The following is a 23,059-nucleotide window of genomic DNA, read 5'->3' on the forward strand; positions in this document are numbered from 1 at the left end:
ATTAAACTGTTTTTGAATTATGAGTGGCAAACAAAATAAGTTTGAACAAATTGAAGAAAAAAAGAAATGAAAAGACAGAGCTTTCATGTCCCTTAGCTAGAAAGTATGTTATTTACATCTCTGACAATTCTCTACCCACCCTGCCCGTACCATTGCTATGGGCAATGCCATTATTCACAAGTTTTGAGTAGAAAAACTTTTTACTTTAGCATTTACTTTGATATAACAAACATCTGCACCTACTAAGGGCAAAGTCATGTGCTAAATGCTTAAAACGTGATTGTAACACAGAATTGGGAATTTTTCTTTTAAAAAAGAGCAAGCTTTGAGCAATGAAGAATGATAACAGTTTAAATTTTGGAAATGTCAAATGTGAAATGTCTGCAAGACAAACAAGACAGGATGTTTATCAGACCGCTGGAAAAATGGTTAGTAGACAGGTAAAATTGGGGATATTGGAGTGATAGTCTTTTGTGTCATTCATATGATGTAATAAATAATAGGTTTTCAATGAAACATTAATTTAAATGATCATTAAGAAACTATTGTTTTAATCTTTTATTTAAAATCTTTTCTATACTGGTAAATATACTTCCCCTTGAATCATTTCATAATGAATATCGTAGTGGATTGAATTATGTCCCCTCCAAAACTCACTGGAACTTGAATTATGTACCCCAAGATTTATGTATTAGAAACTTGGCCCCCACCGTAACTGTTAAGAGGGTGGGAAATCATATTATGGTAATTGATTATGGAGCCTTGAAGAGGTGATTAGATTGTAGGACCGTGCAGTAGTGAATGGATTAAAAATGGTGGTCAGGGGTGTGGTTCTGAGGGCTTTAAAAGAAGACGAGAGTCTGTCTCTCTGCTCTCTCTGCTTCCACCATCTTGCAATGTGAGACCCCTGAGTCACTGTCACCACCACCAGATGGACTTTGGACTTCCCAGGCTCAGAAACAATAAATTTAGTTTTTCTTTCTAAATTACCTAGTTCCCTGTATTTTGTTATAAGCTATAGAAACAGACTAATACAAATATGTCCAATTCTCCATCCCCATGGCCAGCCCCGTAAGTAAAGGGCTCAGGGAAATACATTCACTCTTTAAAGCCATCTAGGACCGTGAGGATGATTCTGGGCTTAAGAAAACAGCAGTGTCTAGGAAAGAGAAGAGGGGAGAGTGGGGAGCCGAGGTATAGACTTGGTAAAGAAGAACATTCTAAAGAGTTGGCAAGTGTCAGCGATCTTTCATGTAAAGAGTAAAATATTTTTGAAAAAACAAAAAGAAAGGCAACAAAGTGGGAACTGATGAATCATTTAGATTTTATTGCATTTTTTTCTTGATTATCCTTAAAAATATTTTCCTGTCTGAAAATTAGTCTGAAGTCATTTCTTAAAGTTGGGAGCCGTGCTCTGATCCAAATAATTTAAATAGGACTTTGCTGCTATTCTGAAATGTTAATTGTAAGCCTCTATCAAATTTTCATTGTCTGATTCTTTCATTCATTTACTCATTTATTATCTATTTAGGTGATTTTTTGTGCAAAATTACTGATGTCACTTCTCCTAAGGCAGCAATCCTATACAAAATGCCCATTAGGCATTTTTCTTAAAGGAAAGACAGAAACTGATATTAAGCAAAATCCTTTAGTGAACTTTAAATGAATCTGGTTCTAATATGAACTTTGACTTCCTATTGTCTGATTTAATATAGTTCTGCAATACCATCACAGGCTACTGAGTCAAACAGACTTGGGATTGATTTCCAGCATCACTATGTATAGCTACATAACTTTGGGCAAGCTAGTGAACCTCCCTGACCCTCAGTATCATCTTCTGTAAAACAGAGATTTACAATAATACCCACTTCAAGAGTTATTGTGAGAATTAAAGGAGATAGTGCATGAAAAGCATTGAATAGAATCTAGAGAGTAACAGATACTCTACACATATGCCTGTTTTTAGTATTATTAACCTGATTCTGATGTACAGATTTCACACAAGTTGAAAGAAAATTAAAGACATAAATGATGATAATAAGAATTACCTTCTCCTTGAGTATGCTGTTGGGGAGAATCCCTCTTCCTCTTCCCCTTTCCTTTTGTTTTTGTCTTTGTTTTTGTTTTTAACAGGCTCTTTCTTTCTCTCCCTTTTGTATTATATCATAGCACTCACCTGCTGAGGACCTTTTTTTCTCATGAGAACATATACCAGATAAAAATCCCCAAAAGTCTTTGGACCCTAAACAGAATAACCTAGCCAAGTGAGGCAGCAAAGACTAGACGTTTGCTAGGTCAATTTTTGATATTTTGGCAACATGAAATCCTGGCATCCCTCTTTTCCTTGCACTGATGGCGATGGGCTGACAGAAAGAAGTTATATGGAAAAAGCATAAAAGCCTGGAGTGCAAATGAATTTTGACACAAGTTCTTGGGATGGAAAAAGTTGCTCTGCAAGATGCCTCGTGTGGAAGGAAAATAGTTCTGCTGGATGTTGATTGGGTAGCAATGAACGTGATCTGCTAGTGTCCCACGTTGCTGTAGACCAAAGCAAAATTCTTTCCTGGAACTTACTTTGAAATATACACTTGGTCCCAGTTAAAATTTGTAATAGAGAGAGACAAAGGTTCGCTCAAGCAAAGAAAAGTGGATACAGATTAGAGCGGATTTGATTTTGGACTCTTAAATTTTTAAAGTAACATTTGTTAAGTCGGAATTTTTAGAAACAAAAATAGCATTTGAAGGTATAAAGATTTGACTTGAGATATTTTAAAATAATAAGCCAGTAGGCATATATACTAGTGCTCATTCATTTTTTAGTGAGAAAATGATTATTGTCTCATGAATTGTAGCTTTCTTGTCTGGCCCTAAATAATGCAACTTTAGTGAGAAAATCTGGGCTCTGAGACACATTACAAACAGTTACAAATATAGCAGTTACATCATTCTAGTCATTACTAGCAGTAGTTTTCATTATAAATATGGATATTAAGAGGTTCATCATTCTTATATGCACATGCTCTAAACTGTTTCTTGACAGAACAGAGAAACTAACTTCTAGATCTGAATGGAGATATTTCCTTTTCTTTCAACTTTTCTAGAGACCAAATAGCACGTTTTTTGAAAGCTTTTTTTTTTTTTTTTTTTTTTGAAGACCAAGACTTTTTTTTAGAATATTCTCTGATCTTTCTGGGTAAAAATGGTGACGGGAATGAAATCCCACCACTATATAGCATTTATACCTGGTTTTTAATTGCATTCGTACTGTGTGAATATATCCACTGCAGGAAGTTCAAACGATACAGATTAATTCTCAGCAGCTCTTTTCAATGGAGATCCAATGAAAAAAAAAAAAATCATGATTTCTTGCTTAAGGAAAGATTCCTGGTTGTTGAGCATTCTGTGTGTGTATGAAGAGCAGATGGGACAATTAATTGTTTCACGCACAGGCTGTACAGAACAGACTGTACACAGACTTTCGGTAAGCTCCCTGTTTTCTGCCCCATGTCTCGTTCTTGTCTCCCATGATACCTGATGACTCAAAGTCCTGTGCCTATCTGAGATCATCCAGATTAGTGGTTCTATAGATGTCCCCAAATCAGCAAACATCAGCATCACCTGAGAATTTTTTTAGGAATGCAAATTCTCAGGCTCTACCCCAACTCGCTGAATCAGAAACTATATGGACAAAATCCAGCAATCCATGTTTTAGCAATTCTGATGCATCCTAGAACTTGAGACACCATAGATTTGGGGCAAATTAGCTCTCTTATAATACACATCTCTTCTCTCTGTGCTCTGGGCTCTAGCTCTCTCTACCCAGCTGCATCAATCACCACTCTTACATCTGCTCTCAGTCTTTTAAATAGGTGTTAAAGTCTGTGATCCCCTAACGAACGCATTCTTACTCTCTTTATTTGAGTGGTCTTATGCCTTTTTATTTCCTTTCTACCATTCCATTGGGGAATCAGAGAGGGAGAATTGATAGTCATACGCTATTTACTAGGCCACTATCTCTAAGTAGAAGTCTCTTATATGTCTGTCTAGACATTTCTATTAACACATGTATTTGTCCTTGGTGCCTAAAATTGAAATCACTAAAGGTTAGTCCTTTTGCCTGCATGCATGTGCATATGTGTGTGTGTAGGGTAGATTGTCTTTAAAAAGAGCAAAATTTTGTTTTACTGGTGAATTCTATTTTATTTCATTACCTTCTTTTTTATCTTTAGTAGTCACTTCTTTGTTTAATTTAAGGGTATAAATTTGCCACTAAGTACTACTTTGGCTAGCTTTTATAGTTTTTTATATATACACTCACTGTCATTTATTTCTAATGAAATGTGAAACTACGTTGAAATTTAGTTTGATTTCCTTATGCTGTAAACTGGGTACCCCCCACCCCCAACCTCACTGAAGCTTAATCTCTGCTGTAACTGTTGATAGTGGGAAATCCTCTTACTGCAATTGAAAGATGAGGACTTGAATAGGTGAATGGATTAAACCTGGTGGTCAGGTGCATGGTTCTCAGGGTTTTAAAAGGAGAATGAATGAGGAGGTTTATTCTCTTCCTGCTCTACCATTTTTGCAATGTAATACTTTGCCATCACTGTTGCCACCACCAAGGCCCTCACCAGATGTGTTCCCTGGATATTGGAATTCCCTGCCTCAGAAACTGTAAGCAATAAATTTCATTTCCTTATAAATTACTCAGTTCTGTGCATTTTGTTATAAGCAATAGAAATGGGCTAATATACCTTACTAAGTAAAAGGTATTTGGAAAATTTTTTTCTCTTTCTCTCTCTTTTTTTTTTTTTTTTTTTTTCCATTAAGAAGAATGCAGGTATTGAATGGGTGGGGAGAGAAAATGGGATTTGGGGAATTTTTTGAAAATTTTTTTGTCATTTAGTAGTTGTTCAATTTTTATGACTCTTCTCTTGGCCAATAAAATTATTTTGTATCATGCCATGCTTTTGAGTACAAAATTCTATACGTATCTATTAGGCCAAACTTATTTATTGTGTTAGTCAAATCTTCCATAGCTTCAACACTTTAGATATTTGGTCTATTGAATTCTGAGCAACTTAGAGTAGACATCCATTATTATTACGGATTTGTTATAGTTACATACATTTTTGCTTTATGTCTTTTAAAACAATGTGGTTGAAAATGAATGTCTGCAACCATCTTATTATCTTAGGAGACTGTATTATAAAATTTATTATTATTATTATTTATTTTAGTACTTTTTTTACTTTGAATTCTACTTGCTTGGTAATAACATAATAATGTTTGTTTTAATTTTATTCATATTTGTCTGGTATATCTTTTTTATTCTTTTATTGGCCATTTTCTTGTGCCATGTCTCAGGTAGTACATAGCTGGATGTTTTTAAAAAGCACAATCTGAGAGACTTTGGCTTTTTGTGCCATCATGACATTTACTGAATTACTGACATCTCTGGACTTCTTTCTGTTCCTTATTTTAAGTTTTCTGTTTACTTCTTTTATTTTAATTTTTTTTTCACTTATCAATTTTTTTATTGGAGGTTTTTTAAATTATAATTTTCTTCTCTTGGTTTGAAAGTTATATGTTTTACTTAAAATTGACTGCTTGTTATTTTGAAGTTTTAACACATCTTTTCAAAGATTTTGTATAAGTAGGCAGAGTCCTGGTGCATTTAGAGTTCTCTATTCCTACATCCTCCTCTCAACAACCCACCCTACCCACTCCAACACCCATGTTAAGATTTTTTGTTCTATATTATTTTTACAACAATTAGATAACTACACATTTTGCTTATTTATTTGCCTATTGCTGTTTATTGTATCACATTTACCATTGCTTTTAATTCATTTTTCATTTTGCTGAAATACATTCTTCTCTTTCAAGGAGCCCTCAAATATCTATTACTGTTGCTGTGGCCATGTTTAGAATTTGAAGTTCAAAGTAATTTTTCCTCTAAACTTTGTGCCTATTTGTGTTTTTTATTCATTTGGTTTGACTTTGAATGTGATCATCGATATAAATATTCATAATTGAGGATTTATTAATTTTTACAATAATATTTTTATTTCCTATATTGCTAATCTCTCAAAAGAAATATTTTGCTTCACAAATGCCTGGATGAGAGTATCTTCTTATCCTGAGAAAAATATTAATAATACTTACACAGTGGACTTGTGTTTGTTCTATTTATTTGATTTCTTCAGCTGTCAAATTCTTTTGTTTGCTTTTTGAAATTGGAACCTTTTTATTCAAGGTTTCATGTTAGCTATGAAAAGCTACTTCTGTTTACAGCAGCTACTCCAGAATTGTTTTAAATGAGGAGGGAGGAGAGAGGAATAGGAGGGTCAGACAACATACCAAACTCTGTGTGACAACAGCTGATTTTTGAGGGGTGTGAGCATATGGTTCCTCCTAGATGCCACAAGACCCTGGGGACACTGCCAACTTAACCTTGTGTACATCCACTCTGTCCTGTCTGGAGAAAAATTATTTCTGTCCACATTATCCTGTTTACCACACTCTGTGCCAGTTATGACATGCTTTCCTCACTTTAGTGATAGAGAAAAATGAAGCACCATGGGGTCAAGCAATTCATTCCAACATACCACTGCTAATCAGTGAAGGAGCCAAGAACAAACCTTAAGTCTGCAGACTCCTAGGTATACAGCTACTTCCTGGATCATGCCAGTCAGCGCTCTTACATTGGTATGATTTGATAAACTGCCATTTAGTTATGACCCACTGGAGAAAAGAGTTTTAAAAAGTAAAAGCATATTATCAGGGAAAAAAGAAATGGACTATTCTTAACAACATTTTAAAAAATAATTTAATATCAAAGACAAATATAGAAAAAAAGTCTGTACTTTTCCTCATACAATGAGATTGGGCAAAAAGTATCACAGTAGAAGACACCATTTTTCAGAGTGAATACTAATTATAAAGTCCAGCTTCCTCAAATACCACCAAGGTTAGCCCGGGTGTTCTCTTCTGCTGCTGCTAGGGCACTGCCACCATCACCCACTGCTTGCTTTGAGCAAAGAGGGCCTCTGATCTGACCAAGGACAAGGACACAGCTAAGCTGTGAAATTCGATTGAATCCTCATGAAGCTAAAGCACTGGTGTGGAAGGTGACCCAACACAAGCAATTGCTCAGTAGTGCCAGCTTCTTAAAAGAGAATTTGACACGCCTGCACATGCACGCTAGAAAGGTAATGTAGTTCGATCAACTATTTATATCATCAGAATATTTAAGAATATATACTAATGGAATTTCAGGCCGAGGGTAAATAAACTAATTCTAAAATGCTGAGCTGTTTTAGGGTGATAAAAACATGAAATGATTTTAAGTGTTCTTAATGATTTTCAAACATCATATCATGCTGCAGTATCAGAGAGTTTTGGCTGCATAACAAACTACCCTAAAACTCATTGGCATAAACAAAAATAAGTTGTTGAAAATAAATAACAATAACTTGAACTTTTAGACGTAGACAGTAGAATTGTGGTTACTAGAGGATGGGCAGGGGCAGGGGGAGGGGGGATAGTGAGAGGTTGATTAATGGGCAGAAAAATTACAATTAGATAAGAAAAATCAGTTCTGATGGTATACAAAAGTGCTAGGCATCTATAATTAAGAGTAATTTACCGTATGTTATCAAATGGCTAGAAGAGTTCAAATGTTCTCATCACAAAGAAAGGATTACATTTTGCAACAATGAATATGCTAATCACCCTGATTTGATCATCACACATTGTGTACATGTATTGAAGTATAACGGAAGTATAACTCTGTATCCCATAAATATGTATAATCAATATGTTTCAATAAAATAAATAAATAAGACAAATAAAAGTTAATATTAAAAAGCAAGTTATTCAGCTTACAGTTCTGCTATTGGCAGTCTGGGCCAGCTCTGACCAATCTGACCTGAATGCTCTCTTGTGTCTGCAGTCAGATGTCAGGTGAGCAGCAGCAAAGGGACTGTGAGCTGGGGCCCTCAGTCCTGCCCCCATGAAGGAATGAGTTTATACTGCCACTATAGTGATTTTAGGATCCCTTCTTTGTTGAGGATAAACAATAAATCTTCTCCTTGTCCTATTAAAAACAAACCTGTAATTATCCAGATTAAGAAATGTTCTAGAGAAAATGATGTCATGGTTTATTTGAGAAGTCTCAAGTCATCGAGTTATAAGTTTGAATTTTTTAATTTTTCCAATAATTTCTATCAGTTGTGCTGACAACTCCCTTCATTAAAAATTTCTAAATCCAATTTCATTGTTTGTCATCTTCGGTTACTTATACTTAGTCCAGATCCACCTCCTATTAAGAGTCGAGGCCTTTCCTCCCTCCTCAGACCCATGAGGGCTACTAGACCTTGGCTCCTGAGGCTTGGGCTGGGGTGGAAGTCTTGTCTCCCACCTCCTTTCTCCCTCCTCCTCGCACTTTTCCTGTGGTGTCAGCACTACACGGAGGGAAGGAGAAGACCTATCTCCTGACATGCCTGGTGTGGCAAGTAGGCTGTCCTCTTTATTGGCCTGAACTGTGCTTGCCTTGCATGAGCAGCCGCATTTCAGTAGTGCAAAAATTCCTGCTGATTTTCTGCACTCAGCTCCACTAATCAAACTGTGGTCTATGAAGTAGAAGTAGGTAGAAAGAGGTCCCAAGTCCCTCCTGGCCCTGGACTTAACCCCAAGGTATTTCCTTTAGAAATTTTAATGCATCTTCAAAAGTTGACCTTCCCCTAGCCACCATGTCACATCCCAACCTGTAGCAGTCCCCAGCAAGCTTACAGCCACTGATCTCACCTATATTCCGCCTTTCCCAGCCCGTTCTTGGGAACCATTAAATACTCAAGAGGACTGCATCTGGCCTTATTATCCCACTACTTTTCCTCAGTGCTTTTGCTGCCAGAACACCAGAACAAGTCTGCAAACTCTGTTGCTCAGGAGACATCACATGGGAAACAAGTCTCTATTTCTTGCTGATGCAAGACTTCCTCATAAGGAAGTCTTTTGTCTCCCACTCCCTTTGGCTTTAGAGAAGAAACCAGTAAGTGCCCGATTCTTTTTTCTTTAGGGAGGTAAGATGAGGACAGAGCTGCTAAAGGTTATCTCCTGGTCCCTTTCCAGTCTTCTTTATACAAACAGAGGATGAGTGAACAGGGAGATGACAGAGGTTGAAAGGGGGCTTATCTCTGAATCTGCTGAAGTGGAAGCTCTCACCAAACCCTTTGGAGGAGGTGGCTGGCACCCGGCCTGAAGTCTCCTCTAAATTTCTAATGCAGAAGACATAGTGGCCTTTGCTTTGGACTGTGAGTTCTAGTAGCCAATATTGGGAAGTTAAAAATTTTGCACAAGGCATTTTACAGTATTATGCTACACAGAAAAGCCTTTAACATAGGCAAACGTTTAAAAAGAGTCTCAGTTGTAACTTCACTATTACTGTGAATAGAAATCTCTCACTTCAACTTTTGTGGCCTATTTTTCTTTATCTTTTTTGTAGACCGCTCTTGTTTTTTTAGCAAATCAAAACAATTTATTGTAAGAGTTTAAGAGTATCTTTATAGGCATCGATTAGTTTAAATATCACACTTCATTCCCTTTCCTTCAGCACCAAGAAAATTGATGTGATGGCCTGTCTTAAGTTGGCTTCCTCTATTGGTCTTTTATCTGACAAGACACCTATGGCAAAGTAATGACAAAGCCTCATCAATATGCTACTTTTCATCCGCCTGACACCAAAATCAATGGACTGCAGAAGAAGTCCCTCTATCAGCATTGTCAGAAATGATCACCGTGCTGGACAGAGCATGCTACCTGATTTCTCTGAGCACTTATTCATTCCTGAAAGCTTTCTCTTGGCTGTTACAACAGTGACCCCGCTTAGAGGTCAGAGATAAAGATGCTGTACAATCAGAGGATGCTCAGTAAGTCTGGAAAGGGGAGACTCTCTCCAAGTGTGAGATGATATAATGGTCTGTATATCCGGCCCCTGGGAGAAATCACATTTTCCATCTCTGGGACATGTGACCTGCAGGATCTGCACTTGTGGGTCTGGAAGCCCTAATTCGTCATAAGTGACAGCTGGGATTTAGAGGGTTTCACTCAGCATCAAGGAAAGAAATTACCCAAGCAAAAGTGGATGGATTGGCATAATCAGTTTTATGAAGAAAATTTAAAATCTGCATCAAAAATTTTAAAATAATAAAGCATAAACATGATTATATAAATTTTTGTTATGATCAATCAAAATTAATAATTCAGTAGAAAATAACAATTGCCAAATATCTTTTAACATATTTAGATAATTTTCAGTCATCAGCAATAACAGGAATTATCACATAGAAAACTGAATTTCACTAGCAATCTTAAACCTCATAGAATTAGGTTTCTCTGACTAAGCTTCTAAGTTTACTCTCATTCTAAAAGAATTGTGTCCTGAGAACCTACAGCCATCACTCAGAATTCTAGTAGAAAAATGGAAGACCATTGGTTTCAAATGGTGATGTTCAAATTATTCTGACTGATGAATATCTAAATCAACAGGGCATTTGATTGTTCTCTGCTTGAAGAGACAAAAAATTTTTTAGAAAAACATGCCTGAGAAGGCAAGAAGTTCTTTACCAAAACCAAAACAAAACAAAACAAATTTTGCTTACTTAAAGTGCACTTTAAAAGAGAAAGTGTATCTCATATTGGTCGGTTGTTACATACTCTTTCTCCCTCTAACAACAATCGCTCATGCTAAAGTAGCAATATTAAAGTTTTTAAGATATTTTTACCCACTTCCTCTTGCTCACATCAATTGTGAAATCCTGCAAGCAATGACAATATAGTCGAAATCCAGGGAAGCTGAGAGGGTACGTTGGTAAGTAATACATTTGGAGACAATGGTCAAGAATTCCTCTGAGGAGGTAGGTGTTATGTACTTCAATGGCACCTTATTAATTGAGTGCTGAAGAAAAACTCACATCAAAATTGATTGAAAAGAAAATGCGTGGGTGGCATCAGGCAGATCCTGCAGGAACACTGATCACAATATCAGGGGCCAAGGTATATCCTTAGAGGTAAAGACTGTAAGACTCCAAAAAGCAAAGTGAAAGCATGGCTGCAAATCCCAGAGGAGGAGGGTAGAAGAGACTGCTGCACATTTCAGGTATAAGGAGAGAGGTGAGACCTCGAATGAGTCATGTGATCAAGAGTTAGAGGGATTAGAATTAAGTTAGGAAGTGGAAGGGAAATGAGTTGACTGTTTATGAGATAATGAACAAGAGATTCACCCCCATTGCAACAGTGAAAGAAGAATAAAAATTAGAAGAAATTACTTCCCATAAGTCCAGTAAGCATTAATTTCTCCTTCTAACTACTAAGACACTAACTAAAAACTCAGTGACCTGAAAAGCTTGACGTTGCCTCCAAGACTGTGTAAGTTACTTCCAGAAAATAATTTATGTGAGATAAAACTTTTTTATCACTCAATAGCTACTTCTTTGCTGACAGGCTCAGCTGCATTCAGAAGGGCCTTGAACTTGGTTTAATGCTTTCTTGTGTCTATCTTGAAATTCTTAATAATTTTTGAACAAAGAGCCCCATATTTTTGTTTTGCATTGGGCCCCACAAATCACCAAACTTATTCTCCCTCCTCTAAGTGGCCAAGTCCTCCAGGACAGTCTGGGCGTTTCTGTGACACTACATTTTTATTAGTCTGAGCCAAGCACTGCAGTTTCATTACCAAAAATGGTAACTGGTTTAGATCTAGGTATAAGAGGCCATTCAAACAAATGAGAATCAAGAGGAAGCAAGCTAGAAGTTTCTGGAAAACTTTTCCTCAGTCTTAAAAAGGGACACTGGATGGGGATAGTCCTTTCATTCCTGTCTCAGCATGTTGATGTTGAGGCTATCTGACCACTCTCACCGCCTCCATCCCCATAACCCAGCCACGTCTCACCTGGGCTGCTTCAACAGCCTACTAAGCATACTCCATAATCCCACTCTCACCCACTGACAGTCAATCCTCCATAAAGGAGGCCGAGTGCATCTTCTACATAGAGAAATCATGTCACCCACCTGCTCAAAACTCTCTAGACCCTTCCCTCCTTATAAGAAAACTCAAGATTCTAATCATGGCCTAGAAGGTTTTTCTGATCCAACATTTGCCACTTCTGTGATCTCATTTCTTGCCAATTTTTTCCTTGCTCATTCCTTTCTAGCCACACTGACCTCCTTGCTGTTTCTCAAGCACATTCAACGTGCCTCTACCTTAGGGGCTCTGGGTTTGCCTGGAAGCCCTTCCCCAGGAGTTCCCATGGCACACACACTTCTGTCATTCAGGTCTATGCTTGTAGGCCTGTAGGCCAAAGCAGACTTCCCTGACAACCATTTATAAATAGCAACCACTTATAACTAAGTAGCAGCCCCTTCACCACTCTCTATTACGTTGCCCAGCTATAATGTTCTTCATAGCACTTTTCAACTACTTGAAATATTATATATTATTTACCCTCCCCCCCCCTTTTTTGGTCTCTGTTCACATTAGAATGCAACTTGATGAAGGCAGAGAATGTTTCCCTTATCTAATAACACACCAGGAGATCTATTTGGAAACTCATGGCCAACTTATTACACTGGTTCCACATTGTGTTTCCTGTACCTAAACCCTTGGCACATAACATTAACTCAACAAATAACTATTGGATAAATGAATAAATGTTAGGCCTGGAGCTGCTACAGCCATCCTGGGACCATAAAGGAATTTCTTGACATGTGAGCAGAAAGACTGAAAGCACCCAGATCCACTTTGAAGTCCCTGAGTTGTGGAGTTTATCATTCAAGCACAGCCCCGCTTTCTTCTTGTCATGTGAGACAGTAAGTCGGTTAAGTCACTTTCATTTGGATTTGCTGCTTGCTCACATTTAAAAATGTCCTAACTGATGCATAATTTTTATCTAGAAAATTTTGACATTTTAAATTCTGGGATCTATCATCTAAGACCATTTTTTCTTTCTAATTTCTCATACAATCTGGATAAACTCAACTACATGGTTTCTAACTTTTACAGTTAACGTTTTAACACTCATCACATTAATTACCTACCATGATCCATTATTATAGTCATTTGAATTTCCTCCATTCAGATAATGATGCGAGAATAATTCTCTCGTGCAAGCGAGAAAAACCAAATTATAAAATTTATGATAGTGAAAAGGAGGAAAAAGCAAAACTCAAAACAACCCCAAACTTAGCCTCCCAGAATACTTGTCTTCAAACATCCTTCTAATAGAAGTGTTTGTGACCTCTTAGAAATATTCAAGTAGAAATGCTTCTGAAGTTGACTGTATAAGGCAAAGGAATGTGTTATGGAGATCTGCTAAAGCCTAAATCACAGACATATTGCATCTTTTAGAAATGTCTCCCATATTCTCAAATATCTTGAACAATTTTCTGCAAATTCAATCTTTCCATTCCAAACATTTCCCTATGAATTCATTGTTAATCAAGTTCAACCACATTATTATCACTAGGAATTAGTTCTTTCTTTATTTATTGAGTACTTACTTTGTGTCAGACTTTAAGGCACTAGAGAACATGTATATAAATAAGAAGATATGGATCCTATTTTCAAGGGGTTTATCATAGAGAGGAGGGCTCTATAAAACCTTCCTAGTAGTATGCATCATAGTAGGTCCTAAGATTTTTCCCAATTCAACGGCCTGTGGAGTCCATTGCAAACTTCCTCTCCATGTTCTAAGTAGAATGAACACGGAGTATTCAACCAGAATCTGCCAACCAAGTGCACCAGTCACACTGTAATCTATGTGACTTTTTATGTAAGTGGTGCCCCTTCAATTTGGGCAGTGCCCAGCCTGGGATAGGCACCAATCCATTCCAACTGCACCTGACCCTGCCACTGAGATATATTTGGAAACCTATGGCCAACTTATTCCACTGAGTCTCACACTACTGTCATTCTTGATCAGTGGCCAAAGTGAAAGCCTTATGGGTTCAATTGTGTCCCTCAAAAAAAATATGTCAACATCCTAACCCTTAGTTCCTCAGAAAGTGGCTTTATTCGGATATGATTAGTTAAGATGAGGTCATACTGGAGTAGGGCGAGACCCTAATTCAGTACAACTAGTGTCTTCATAAAAAGGACACCATGTGAAGACAGAGACACAAGGAGAATGTCACATGAGGGTGAAGGCAGAGATGCGTGTTGGGATCTCTGTAACAAAAGACAGATTAAACAAGAGAAAGAGAAAGCCAGTTTATTAACACATGCAGTGCACATCACGTGGGAGAAATCTCAGTGAAAGGGAACTCAAGGCAGTGGGTTGGAACTCTGGCTTATGCAGCATCTTCAACAAAGAACAGCAAATATGTAAAGAAATCAAAGGACAAAGGGAAGCAGCTTAACATATTTAACAAAGAACAACAAATCTGTCAAGAAATGACAGGACAAAGGAGAGTAGCTTTAGGCTTTCAAAGGCAGGAAACTGTGGGAGGGTTAGTATACCGGGAGAAACTAAGGCAGTGAGGTTTGTTTGTAGATTGCTCTGGCGTTGTGTCAGAGCTAGAGTTGTCTCCAGTAAAGGAGAATTTAGGTACTGTTTTTAGGCAGTAAAGGGAGAAGACAGAGAGAGCTCTTCCTCCATTTGTTGCTTCTTAATTACCTTTAGCTCAAAAATATGTATATCAAAGAGGCATATTTTGGGGTGAAATATTCTGGCTTCCTTCATCAGAATGATGGATCAACAAGCCAAATAATATCAAAGATTGCCAACACACCATCAGAAGCCAGGAGAGACATGGAACAGATTCTTCTTTACAGCCCTCAGAAGGAAACAACACTGCTGATACCTTGATCTCAGACTTCCAGCCCCCAGAACTGCAAGACAATTAATTTTGTTTACTTAGCCACCCAGTTTGTGGAATTTTATTATGGCAGCCCTAGCAAATGAATACACCCCATCTATCGTTCCCATCCTGATAAATAACTTCTAGCTGAGACCTCTGGAATTCCCATTTCACGTTAAAGAAGCTTTCCAATATCTTTACTTTCTTTACTAAGCAACCTCTCTCTGTTCCTAGCACTGTCTTGAGGACAGTGCTTCACATGTGACACTTGAGTGCCATTCATCAAGTATTAAATTGGCATTCTCTAGCTCCCTCCTGTTATTTCCAGAGAGTTACTCCCCCAACATGTTATAAAACTCCCTCTTGCTCTGCTGCCTTGAATATCTGCTGCCCTCTTTCATCACTGTTATCTTCCAACCATTCCATCATATTCATGGACAAATCTGACACTTGCTTCGAACTCTTCGTTTTTACCTCAAGTCCTGCTATTATCTCAGGCATGTTTGATGGCCAAGTGAAGAAGATATCAAATTCCTCAGCCCAATGACTCACCTCTGTCCTCAAAGCCAGTTACCACCCTCTCCTACACTCACTCATATTTAGGTACCTGAGGCACCTGTCTCACCTGGATCTTTTCTGTGTCAGAACCCTCAAATTCCAGTACCCCACTCTCTAGTTACAATCTTCTATCCCTCATTTTTCTCTTGGTCTCTTTCCTGCCAGACTTGTTTCTCTTTTTCTTTCTTTTTTCTTTTTCTTTTTCTTGGCTTCATAGCAGTCTCTCAGCTCTCAACACCTTCACGTTCTCCCAGGTGATTATACCTTTCTTGGGTTTACTTTCCTACCTAGACCACACTTCTTCATTGATCACCGAACAACCTCTCTTCTGTAAAGGTGGAATACAACAGTATAGATGATTCTGCAAATATATCATAAAAGATGTGTTTGTGTGTGAGAGAGAGGAAGAGAGAAAGCTGGTAGAATGCTAATGGCTAGGTAATGGGGCTTCTCTAATCCTTTTCAATTTATTTCAGAACCCAATAGTTACTCGTCAGTGAAATAAGAAACATATACTTTGTCTTTGTCCCCATTTCTTGGCCAACAGCTTCTAAAACCAAGTGATAAGTGTCTCTTTGTGCTAATGAGATGACTGGTGGCTGTGGCTCCTACATAGCCTCAGGATGGAGGCTGGGAGCCAGGAGAACTGACCAACCATGTGATCAGAGGGTGGGAACTTACTGCTCCTCCCACCCCTCGACCTCCAGGGAGCTGAGAGTGGATGAAGGTTAAGTTGATCCCAATGGCCAATAATTTAATCAATCATATCTATGTAAAGAAACCCTTACTAAAAAAAAAAAAAAAAAACAAAGACACGGTTCGGAAAGCTTCCAGGTTGATGAGCAAGAACCCATGCACGTGCTGAGAAGGTGATACACCCCAAAATTTCCACAGACACTTCAGTGCTCAGGACCCTTCCAGACCTCTGTGTTTCTCTATCCCTCTGTATCTCTTCATCTGGCTATTTATTTGTACTCCTTAATATATCCTTTATAATACTCATAAACTAATAACCTAGCAAGTAAACTATTTTCCTGCGTTCTGTGAGCCACTCTAGCAAAATATCAAACTTGAGAAGAAGGTCGGGGGGACCACCAATTTGCAGTCAAGACAGACAGAAATTGTGAGTAACCTGGGGACCTACTACTTATGACTGGCATCTAAAGTGGGGGCAGTTCTGTGGGACTGAGCCCTTGACCTGTGGTGTCTGAAATTACCTCCAGGTAGATAGTGTCAGAATTGAATTAAATTGTAGAGCACCCAGTTGGTATCCACAGGGAATTGAAGGATTTCTTGGTGTAGAAGAAACACCCACACATTTGGTCACAGACGTGTTCTGTGTTGAGTGTGAGTATGGAAAAAAACAGTTTCTTTTTCCTATATAGATGATTTTACCAAAATTTTGGTTTTATCACTTTGCTTGTAGTTCCTCAACACTTCCCTTCAGTTCTAGAACTGAGTTCAAGCTCCTTAGACTGGCTTCCTCAGCCATTTACAATAGCACCTTGCTTAGCCCACTGGAAGCATTTCCCAGTACCTCCTACCTCTCACATAGTGCAATGTGAAGTCTGTCTGCTTTTGGCTGTGCTTCTGCCTACAGCCTTATCTTCTCGTGTTTATGTAATCTCATATGGAGTTCCCTCTTACCCCGATCTTCCAGTGAACTCCTAAGCATCCTTCAAAACGCATCGAAGACCTTATGTCACTTTCATATCACTCAGATTCCTTTGAATAGAGTTTTTAAGTCTTGTCTTTAAGACACTTCTTCGCCTTGTACATGCTTCCACAGTTGTACTGTTTTTAATTTTATTTTTCCACAGTGTATCTTCACTATAGTGCAGGGTTTCTCAACCTCAGCACTATTGACGTTTTGTGGGGGACAGCTGTCCTATGTATTGTAGAATGCTTACTAGCATCCCTGGCCTCTGACAACCAGATTCCAGTTGCATCCCTCCAAGGTGTGACAACCCAAAGCATCTCCAGACATTGCCAAATGTCCCCTGAAGAACAAAATTGCCTCTAGGCATAATGTAAGCCACTCCAGTGTTGTACCTTGTCTTTTTCATCTTATTAAACTCAGAAGCTAGCACAGTGCTTACCCCATAACATACATTCAGCCAATGTTGAATGAATCTATCTGAACCACAGAAAGTGTGACACCATTCCAGCAAAATGCCACAGAGAACCCAGGCAGTGTCAACAGCATTCTTTCAGGTATTTCTAAATAAATATATTTTCTAGTTGAACATGATGTTTTCCTACAAGGAGGACAAAGGCATTCTGGGTTTTCTTTCTAAAAGCAAAGGGCATATTTGAAAAAGTTTTCTGAGCACTGTGGCCCGAGGCTGTTCCTGACTGTGGAGCTCTGGAAGACTTGTGGCTGGAAGCTCTGGTGGCCATCTGCCTTCCTGGCAGTGTCCCTCCGCAGTCTTCCTGCATGCGCCACACTGGCCTGAGACCCTCCTGCCTCCCACACTGCTCACGACCCAGCCCAGCAAAAGCAGAAGCCCTGTGGCTGGCCGCCAAGGCCACTGTCTGCCTGCTTCCTGCACCAAGGCATTTATTTGGCTCCTGTCTACAGGGCTTTTATCTTCATTTATCTTTTCGAGCAAGTGAATTTAAATTATGTCTTTATCTTTTACTACTAAGGCTGCCTCAATTCTCTTTCTGTCTTAATCTGACTTCCTAGTACAGCCCAACTTCTTCTCTAATTAGAGGGTGATAAATATTGCGAGATAGGAAATGGACCACTTATAGTAAAGCCGTGTGAGCCCAGCCTTGTGCATGTGGGAAGGGTTCAGACTTCCCAGCACCACAGGGTAGGACTTGAAGAGGATATTTTATCTTTAAACTAAAAGGTGACTTATGGGTTTTCTCTCACCTGCCAAATGGCAGGCCCCGCATTCTTCTACTCACATAGTAAATTATGGAAAAGCAGAGGGACTCTGGAGAGCTCAGGGTAGTAAAACAAAATGGAGATTATTTTCCTTGACACTAGTCCTTCCCCAGCAGTTGACAGACCCCTGTAGAGAGCATCCTCCTCTCCCGATGGTGTTTGCCTTTTGTGCTCTTTCTCCCCTGGGCTTTGCGAAAATAGGAAGCATTGATTTGGGGCTCTTACGTTTCAACTATTAGGGCAGACATTGTGGGTTGGCCAACCCAATTTCCTCTCCCAACTCCCTTCTGCCTTGTCCTGCCTTGAACTTAGAAGCTGGTAAAATTGAACACTCACTTTCTCAGCTTCTTTTGAAGCTTACATGGGTATGTCCCCTGTTTCTGCCCAAAAGTACATAAGAAGAATTTTTCTGGGTGATTCGGGGAAAGTGTTGGCTTTCCTGATATAAAACACAGATGCTTTTTGTGCTACCCTCGACCCCTTCTTCCTGCGTTGAATGTGGACATGTTGCTTGGAACTGCAGCAGCCGTCCTGAGACTAGGAACAGCCTCTCTTCCATCTGTAGGTACCTGCACCATTCTGCAACATGAGAAAAATTAACCCATTTCTCTAAACCTGGTAGACAACTATTCTATTATTATACATGCTGCCAAAAGCATTTATAATGAAAATACCTGTACTTAGACTCTCATCAAGTCACTATGAAAAAAATGTCTATATATCCATTCCCTCTTCCATATACACATTAAACAAAAATCCATCAGGATACAATGTGGTTAATCCAAAATCCACCTACCATTAAGCATTAATCTAAGCCAACAACAATGCTATGGTGCAAGTTGGTCCCAAAAGAATCTAGGTCATAGGCCTTGGATGTCTGAGTTTCTTACAGTAGACATTTCTTGAGTGCCTACTATGTACCAAGCAATCTTTGAATGCTGCTTTAAATGAATTAACTCACACAGTGTTCATAAGAACCCTAGAACAGTCATTTAAAATGAGGCAACGAAGACACAGAGAGATAAAATAACTCACCCAAGGTTATCCAGATAGTAAGTAACAGATGTGGGTTATCTACATGACTCAGACTTTCTGAACCCATAGAATACATATCCCGAAGAGTATGTGCCTTGAAGAAAAAGTTCATTGCTATCTAGATATGTTGAGAAACAGATGAATTCCTGTTTGCATCTTTGAGAGAGAAGATGATTCTGCCCAGATCACTCAGAGAAGAAATCCATTTAAATGACAATGTTAAATACTATTAAGAAAAATAATAATAACCACTAAATTTTATTATGGACATATTGTGTCAGGTGCATTGCTAAGTATTTTTATGGATCTTTTTACTTAATCCTCAAAACAATACAGAAGAAGTGAGGCAGATCCTCTGTCACCAGCCCCAAAGCCATTGCTTCCCCTCCTTCTTGCTGTCTCAATGCTAATCTTTTTTACGTGTTTACCACTCCCTTGCCAAGAGCTCATAGAAGTCAATCCCCAAGGCAGCAATCATGATTGCTTCCTGTCAATAATTATCTTTGCCAGCAATTGATTCCAGGTGGGTATATTCTACCTTGAGAAGTTGCAACCAGTGAGAAATGAGGAGTAATCTCCCAGAAATTTCTGGGCAAGTTTTCCCTCCCTAGTCAGAAGAGGCACCAGGAAGAAATGACCATGTCATGCCAGTAACCACAGCAGCCACCTTCGGACCATCAGCTGAGAAGCCCAAGCACCAAGCCAATTTGTGAAAAATGGTGGGGAAAAAGAAAGAAACTGAGTCCCCAGTGAAAGTATTAACTGCTGTGCTAACTCTAAAACTGCCCTCCCTCTGATTTCTTCTTCTATGAAATAATACTCACCTCTCAAGATATGCTAAATAAGTCCCACCACCCAAATTCTCCCAGTCACAGTGGGTTCTCTCTCCAATGCATTTCTACAGCACTTTATCTGCATCCCATGTTGACATTTGTCTGATTGCCCTGCTTTAAATTATCTTTGTGTATATAAGTATATGCCTGGCTTCCTTGCTCGGACTATAAATGGAGTAAAGGCAAAACCTGTGTTTTATTTATCATTGTAATCTCTAATGTCTACCAAGTGCTTTCTACCAGGTACCTCAAAGATATATTTGAACTTTTTTAAAAATCAACTTCATGAATCCTGTAGCATTAGTGGAGTATCCTTGTGAATATGAATATGAACACAGCCTGTTACTTCTAAAATAAAGTCATTTGTCTTTTTCTAATTAACATGTTTAAATTGATACAGTTTTTGTTTTAATTCTAGAGACACTAACAAAGAGTAATCACCCTATGAAAAATTAGTATTTTTAGAGGATTTTTTCAGGATTTCTGTTTCCTTTTTCTCTCCTTTCCAGCCCCCTCATGCCTCCACTCGGTGGTATAGAAAGAGGATAGAGGGTGGTGAATAGGGAGGAAAAAGTCCTTTAAAGTATGCATTAGGGCATGTGGCAGAAATCAGCTCACTCATGACAGTACCTCTGACAGCACAAAGAGGTTGAGAGAACTACCCAACTGTCGAGGAAAATCACTTAAGGAGCTGGGTCCCTGATTTCAAACCTGGACAGATAAAGCTTTACAGCCTCGTAAAGAAGGCTATCTAAGAGAAAGACCCAGATTACTGCAGTTAATATCAGCCACAAGGCAAGGAAAGAATAGCAGCACTGTATCTGATGATGACTAGAGCCAGTCGGAGCATAAAAAGCAACTTTTCCTAAGACTATGACCATCAGTCTGCTCAACTTTATCAGACACATCCAATTCACTTACATTTTCACAGACCACAACCTATCTCTATTTGTGAGTAACATTTTTCCTGGAGTCAATGTCCTGTTGCTTTCACATAACTCTGATACTGTGGCTCCATTTTACAGATGAGATTGTCGGACCTACAAGTTCATGCGCTTTCCTGAGCCATGAATCATGTGCTTGAAGCCACAGTGTCTCCAGGTAGAGCAGGTAGAGACCTGGTTACAAATAGATGTATGAGGTGTGTTCGTGTGCTGAACAGAGTGATGTGTGTTGAGGTGGCTGAGAATTTTACAGCCCTGTACTTGCCATTTAAAAAAGAAAAGAATTACCAAATGTCTGCTCCTCACAGCAAAACCAATAAGTGGCCAATGCTGAAAAATATTAGAACCCAAGTCAACAAACAAATGTAGCTGGGAAGGATACCACTGGCCTCAGGATTTTGAGCAAACTTAAAGATGCAAATGGAGACACTTCGGTCAATATTTATCCTTGGTAATAATGACTCCTAAAGGATAGTGCTGATTCACTACACTGGTGACCACCAAAGGGATCCAGAGGAGGCCTTAAAGTCCTCCCTCCAAAGAAGACAAGCTTGTGGAACCTGAAATAAACCCATCACTTAAGAATAACCTATGGGAAAGGTCATTATTTCCGTAAGGGAGGTGGGTGAAGAAATTATAATTCTTTCATTTACTGAGATCTCCGAGGTGGGAAATTGGCAATATGGATAAAATAAAACAGGGATCTATCTAAAAGCTTTCAAAGATATTGAGAGTGAATGAATCATGATGGAATTGGGGGTGGCTGCCAGAGCTTAGAGAAGCTAGAATTGACTGTGTTCTGTTAAATCACCAAGTCGGTGGCCAAGGAATCAGGGACTCATAATTGTAAAGTAGAAAGAGATCTCAAAAATGACCTAATCCAAACCCTAATCTCACAAACTGGGAAACTACAGTCCAGAGATGATTTTAGATTAGACCACCAGATTCTTGACACCCAGGCCAGCATTCTTCTACTACTTTATTATGTTGTATAATACATGAGTTATAATCAGTTATAAAATATATATAATATAATATGCAGTATACTTCCTCTCCAAAAGTGGCTGTAGATTAGAACAAAAATTACCTTAAGCTTCCCCAGGGCCAGATCAGAGCTGCCTTCAACATGTGAATGTTTATTACAAACCCCAAAATGAGGTTATTCTAGGGAACTCTGGGTCAGGTTTTAGCAACACCAGAAAGTATACTGAAAATATGCCATATGACAGAATCTAATCTTTAAATAAATTATTGTTCTCTCTACAATGAAAACACAATGTACAATTTTATTTATTCTTGATCTCAAGAAAAAATAAAATAAACCTAGAGAATTTTGGAGATCATGTGTAAGCTGAACAGAACACAATTATTCTAGTAATTCTCAATTCCTCACTGGAAGAGGAAGACCCCTTAAAAACCTGAGTGAGGTGAGTTAAGGACAAATAAAAGGAACTATTACTTTACACAGAAAATAATAAACGTATGGAGCTCATTATCACAAAAGAGGTGCAGGCAAGGAATATAAATGGATTCATAAAGGTTTTGACCAAATTTATGAATGTCAGAGCCATAAATGGCTACCGGGAGTACACCTAACCTTTAAGGTTAATGTCAGGGAAGAAAACTATGTCCTTTCCCGGAAAATCCCTTGAGGCCTCTGTTGTCAACACAGTACTGGGTTGGAGGGCATGTGGGGCTTGCCCAGCAGTGTAGTGCCAAGGTTCCTTTTAGCTGGCAGGCACCTGGGCCAGATGAGCATTCATCTCTTCAATAGAAGCGTAAATGAAAACTGTTCCATTTTAAGCAGCAAGCTTAATGAAATGATACCATTGGACTTTATTACTTGTGTAACCAAGGTTAATCAAGAGGAAAGATTTCAATTTTTTAAATCGGAAGATGCCAGGGTTTGAATCCAGGCTCCCCCCCACGTACCA

The sequence above is a fragment of the Cynocephalus volans genome, chromosome 9 (assembly GCF_027409185.1).
Source record: "Cynocephalus volans isolate mCynVol1 chromosome 9, mCynVol1.pri, whole genome shotgun sequence".
Classification (NCBI taxonomy): Eukaryota; Metazoa; Chordata; class Mammalia; order Dermoptera; family Cynocephalidae; genus Cynocephalus; species Cynocephalus volans.